Source organism: Pelophylax lessonae (genome assembly GCF_965119305.1).
Source record: "Pelophylax lessonae genome assembly, chromosome: 4".
Lineage (NCBI taxonomy): Eukaryota > Metazoa > Chordata > Amphibia > Anura > Ranidae > Pelophylax > Pelophylax lessonae.
The window spans coordinates 74,725,865-74,732,359 of NC_138771.1; positions in this window are offsets into that span (position 1 = coordinate 74,725,865).

Below are 6,495 nucleotides of genomic sequence, written 5' to 3' on the forward strand. Positions count from 1 at the left end.
GCAGATCGCCGCCATTACTAGTTAAAAAAAAAAACAATAAAAATGACAAAAATCTTTCCCGTAGTTAGTAAACGCAATAACTTTTGCGCAAACCAATCAAATTACGCTTATTGCGATTTTTTCACCAAAAATATGTAGCAGAAAACAAATTGGCCTAAAATGTTAAAAAATTTTGATTTTTAATTTTTTTTTTTTTGGGGGGGGGGATTTCATATAAAAAAAATGTGAAAAAATATTGTTGTTTTTTCAAAATTGTCGCTCTTTTTTTGTTTATAGCGCAAACAGTAAAAATCGCACAGGTGATCAAATACCACCAAAAGAAAGCTATGTTTGTGGGACAAAAAGGACGTCAATTTCATTTAGGCACAGCGTCGCACGTCCGCGCAATTGTCCGTTAAAGTCACGCAGTGCCAAATCGCAAAATAGAGCCTGGTCTTTGAGCAGCCAAATCCTCCGGGGCTTAAGTGGTTAAAATATTCCCTGGTGATCCTGCCATATAAGACATTTCCTGGTATGGGGTGACAACGCTCTGTCCCTGTCCCCCAATTGTGCTCTTGCGTTGTCGTACAAGCTTAGTATGGCTTTTTCAGCGCAAAGTCCAGTGTTGTCACCATCAGGAAACTGATGCCAGGCAGCCATCACTGGATTGTGTATAATTGTGAAGTGGCTACATAGAGGCTGCAGGAGATCAGCAGGACGTAATGGAATAGTTTATAATGCGCAGAGCAAACTGAGGAACAGCGCTGAGATCATGGCAGTGGAGTGGCTTAGTGGTTAGCACTTCTGCCTTGCAGCACTGGTATCCTCAGTTCAGATCCTGTCCATGACAATGCAAAGGAAATGCCGTCCACTCAGAGTCCACATCGGCACCCCCTGGAAGTCTGTCACACTGTGTATGTGTAAGCCTAGTCTGTACATTATACACAGGCAGTACAGGGGTCTCCTTTGTGATTCTCTCCATGTTACCACAAGGTGGCACTAATCTTACATTTTTGCAATATTGGAGTTTGATTGCGGAAAGATCGGATTTGCTTTCCAATAGACTGACATTAGGAATGCAGGAAGACGGTCTACGGGGGGAGGGGTACTCATGGGGTCCTTACTAGTTTTCTGCACTTTAGCATTCCTGACAAGTTCCACTCCACCTGCTTGTCCCTCCAATTTTTAATGGTTTAACCTGAAAATCAATCCCATAAACTGGTGAGATGAGGCCACTAGATGAGAAAGTTTCATGATAATGTTATTTCCTGCGCACGTGCGTGTTTATTAATTATTGTTAATTGGGTTCTCCTGGTGTGCAAGCAGGGCTGTTGTGTCTCTCTAGTGCGCATTTGCCGTTTTTGCACCATTCTAGTGTGCTTGCACAGGTATTGTGTTCCTATAGCATGCATGAATATGTCCTTCTGGAGCGCATGTGCGGTTTTTGTGTCCCTCTGGAGCGCATGTGCGGTTATTGTGTCCCTCTAGTGCCCATGTGCGGTTATTGTGTCCCTCTAGTGCCCATGTGCGGTTATTGTGTTCCTCTAGTGCCCATGTGTGGATATTGTGTCCCTCTAGTGCCCATGTGCGGTTATCGTGTCCCTCTAGTGCGCATGTGCGGATATTGTGTCCCTCTAGTACCCATGTGCGGTTGTGTCCCTCTAGTGCACATGTGCGGTTATTGTGTCCCTCTAGTGCTCATGTGCGGTTATTGTGTCCCTCTAGTGCCCATGTGTGGATATTGTGTCTCTCTAGTGCGCATGTGCGGTTATTGTGTCCCTCTGGGGCGCATGTGCAGTTATTGTGTCCCTCTGGTGCGCATGTGCGGTTATTGTGTCCCTCTAGTGCGCATGTGCGGTTATTGTGTCCCTCTGGTGCGCATGTGCGGTTATTGTGTCCCTCTAGTGCGCATCTGCGGTTATTGTGTCCCTCTAGTGCGCATGTGCGGATATTGTGTCCCTGTAGTACCCATGTGCGGTGGTGTCCCTCTAGTGCCCATGTGCGGTTATTGTGTCCCTCTGGTGCGCATGTGCGGTTATTGTGTCCCTCTAGTGCGCATCTGCGGTTATTGTGTCCCTCTAGTGCGCATGTGCGGTTATTGTGTCCCTCTAGTGCCCATGTGCGGTTATTGTGTCCTTCTAGTGCACATGTGCGGTTATTGTGTCCCTCTAGTGCCCATGTGCGGTTATTGTGTCCCTCTAGTGCCCATGTGCGGTTATTGTGTCCCTCTAGTGCACATGTGCGGTTACTGTGTCCCTCTAGTGCGCATGTGTGGATATTGTGTCCCTCTAGTGCCCATGTGCGGTTATTGTGTCCCTCTAGTGCACATGTGCGGTTATTGTGTCCCTCTAGTGCGCATGTGCGGTTATTGTGTCCTTCTAGTGCCCATGTGTGGATATTGTGTCCCTCTAGTGCCCATGTGCGGTTATTGTGTCCCTCTAGTGCCCATGTGCGGTTATTGTGTCCCTCTAGTGCGCATGTGCGGTTATTGTGTCCCTCTAGTGCGCATGTGCGGTTATTGTGTCCCTCTGGTACGCATGTGCAGTTATTGTGTCCCTCTAGTGCGCATGTGCGGATATTGTATCCCTCTAGTGCCCATGTGTGGATATTGTGTCCCTCTAGTGCGCATGTGCGGTTATTGTGTCCCTCTGGTGCGCATGTGCGGTTATTGTGTCCCTCTAGTGCGCATGTGCGGATATTGTGTCCCTCTAGTGCCCATGTGTGGATATTGTGTCCCTCTAGTGCGCATGTGCGGTTATTGTGTCCCTCTGGTGCGCATGTGCGGTTATTGTGTCCCTCTAGTGCGCATGTGCGGATATTGTGTCCCTCTAGTGCACATGTGCGGTTATTGTGTCCCTCTAGTGCGCATGTGCGGATATTGTGTCCCTCTAGTACCCATGTGCGGTTGTGTCCCTCTAGTGCACATGTGCGGTTATTGTGTCCCTCTAGTGCGCATGTGCGGTTATTGTATCCCTGTAGTGCCCATGTGTGGATATTGTGTCCCTCTAGTGCGCATGTGCGGTTATTGTGTCCCTCTGGTGCGCATGTGCAGTTATTGTGTCCCTCTGGTGCGCATGTGCGGTTATTGTTTCCCTCTAGTGCGCATGTGCGGTTATTGTGTCCCTCTGGTGCGCATGTGCGGTTATTGTGTCCCTCTGGTGCGCATGTGCGGTTATTGTGTCCCTCTAGTGCGCATCTGCGGTTATTGTGTCCCTCTAGTGCGCATGTGCGGATATTGTGTCCCTGTAGTACCCATGTGCGGTGGTGTCCCTCTAGTGCACATGTGCGGTTATTGTGTCCCTCTAGTGCTCATGTGCTGTTATTGTGTCCCTCTAGTGCCCATGTGGATATTGTGTCCCTCTAGTGCTCATGTGCGGTTATTGTGTCCCTCTAGTGCGCATGTGCGTTTATTGTGTCCCTCAATTTTGGTGGGGGGTGGATGTAGTACCCTCCTAGGTAGGTGCTAGGTTGGTAAAAGCTTAGCAGCTCTATCTGCTTATCAGGGGAGCCCGATTGTTAGTTCTGCCTGTTGCATGTGTCCAGGGTGTGATTCATTTGGGCTGAGGGAGTGTCCCCGCTGTATCCAATGGGAGAGCCTGTTGGACAGTGGAGGAAACCCAGCCAGTGACACACAGGCTTTTGTGGCTGTCCCAATAGGTTGGCAAAACAGTGGTGCATTCTGGGATAGGTCATAAAAGCCGGGGGCACATGTGACAGGGTTTCTTTGGGCAGGAAGTCAGGTCCCAGGAGGAGGGTGACGGTTGTCAGCAAGGAAGGTGGTCACAGGCGGTCGGCCTAGTGGACCAAGTGTGTGATGCTGAGCCAGGAGGGCCAGGATACTGACGAGTGGAGCTGAAGGCAGAGCAACCCAGGGAAAAACAGTGTCCTTGAGTATTGGGAAGCTTGCCAGGGGTCTGCCCAGTAAGGGGACCACTCCAGTGGAGAGTCAGTGGACAAGGGCTAGCATGCATGGGAAGTGAGAAAGGGGGTGCTAGGTTAGGACCCTGAAGAGGAATTCATTCAGGAACATATCTTTTACTTCACAAGGTGAAGTGGCAAGGTGAAGCAGCGGCCTTGCCGCACACACTACAGTCAGTTTTCCTCAGAAATTGTGCATAGTTCAAGTTGGAGTATCCCACTCATCCCTTCTCCCATCCAAGTTCTAAAATTAAACACAAAAACCAAATTCCCTTGACTGTTCATTGTCTGAGCCAAGTCTTAAAGTGATAAGTTTTACAGACTGTTGCTATGGGTAACCCAGGGGAATCCACACTGAGCAGCTCCCTAGGGGGGCAGTGCTACAGATATATGGGTGCTCATTGAAACTGATAGATGAATATTTGATATCTGATATTCTGATTGGGGTTTTGGATTTCTAGGAGCACTGTTACGGGAACACCTGATGTAAGGGGGCACTGTTAAGGGAACACCTGATGTAAGGGGGCACTGTTATGGGAACACCTGATGTAAGGGGGCATTGTTATGAGAACACCTGATGTAAGGGGGCACTGTTATGGGAACACCTGATGTAAGGGACCCTGTTATGAGAACACCTGATGTAAGGGGACATTGTTATGAGGACACTGGATGTAACGGGGCACTGTTATGGGGACACCTGATGTAAGGGGACACTGTTATGAGGACACCTGATGTAAGGGGACACCTGATGTAAGGGGACACTGTTATGAGAACACCTCATGTAAGGGGGCACTGTTATGGGGACAAGTGATGTAAGGGGGCACTGTTATGGGGACACCTGATGGGGACACCTGATGTAAGGGGACACAATTATGAGAACACCTGATGTAAGGGGACACTGTTATGAGGACACCTGATGTAAGGGGACATTGTTATGGGAACACCTGATGTAAGGGGACACTGTTATGGGAACACCTGATGTAAGGGGACACTGTTATGAGGACTCTGGATGTAAGGGGACACTGTTATGGGAACACCTGATGTAAGGGGGCACTGTTTTGGGGACACCTGATGTAAGGGGGCACTGTTATGGGAACACCTGATGTAAGGGGGCACTGTTATGGGAACACCTGATGTAAGGGGGCACTGTTATGGGCACACCTGATGTAAGGGTACACTGTTATGAGGACACTGGATGTAAGGGGACACCTGATGTAAGGGGGCAGGCACTGTTATGGGAACACCTGATGTAAGGGGGCACTGTTATGAGAACACCTGATGTAAGGGGGCACTGTTATGGGGACACCTGATGTAAGGGTACACTGTTATGAGGACACTGGATGTAAGGGGACACCTGATGTAAGGGGGCAGGCACTGTTATGGGAACACCTGATGACAGGGGACACTGTTATGGGAACACCTGATGTAAGGGGACACTGTTATGAGAACACCTGATGTAAGGGGGCACTGTTATGGGAACACCTGATGTAAGGGGGCACTGTTATGAGAACACCTGATGTAAGGGGGCACTGTTATGAGAACTCCTGATGTAAGGGGGCACTGTTATGAGAACACCTGATGTAAGGGGGCACTGTTATGGGGACACCTGATGTAAGGGTACACTGTTATGAGGACACTGGATGTAAGGGGACACCTGATGTAAGGGGGCAGGCACTGTTATGGGAACTCCAAAAACCAATAGGGTGTGACCACCCTCCTCCTGCGCTTGGTATCCAAACCCCTCGACCACACTCCTCACGGGACTCACAACTGGCTTCTCAAATGGCTTAAGTCTTGCTGCCCATATCGGACTGGGGTAGTCCACCGGTACTAGAATCAAAGAAAACAAAAAGGGCGCACCGACCTAGCGCATTATCCTCAGTAGAAGGCTTTATTTATGTAACAATAAAAAATGGCTACTCACAGACGTAGATGAAAATACATCATATCAAGCTAGATTGCTCCAATGTCCGGGTGTAGTCCATACAATCGTTCATAATCGATATGATGACGGCTGACGCGTTTCGAGGCCTAGCCTCTTCCTCAGAGCCACTGTGTCATGGCTATCTCCTTGGTTTAAGTAGTGGTGTACTGATCTAGTCCCTACCCCCAGGTGGGAGTGTCCTTCCCCCGGGGGGGTGGCTAGAGCACCACGACACTCCCTCTCATTACATCATTAGTGGTATACAGTGGCATACATCGATCATGTAAGTACAATACAATATTAAAAGTGTATATACGTATAATTAAAACCATATGCATAAAAATAAAAATAAAAACCATATACTTAAAAACAATACAATTAAAACCCATCATAAGCAAATATCAAAAACTGATGAGATGTGCACTGAGTAAGCAATCTCATCAGTTTTTGATATTTGCTTATGATGGGTTTTAATTGTATTGTTTTTAAGTATATGGTTTTTATTTTTATTTTTATGCATATGGTTTTAATTATACGTATATACACTTTTAATATTGTATTGTACTTACATGATCGATGTATGCCACTGTATACCACTAATGATGTAATGAGAGGGAGTGTCGTGGTGCTCTAGCCACCCCCCCGGGGGAAGGACACTCCCACCTGGGGGTAGG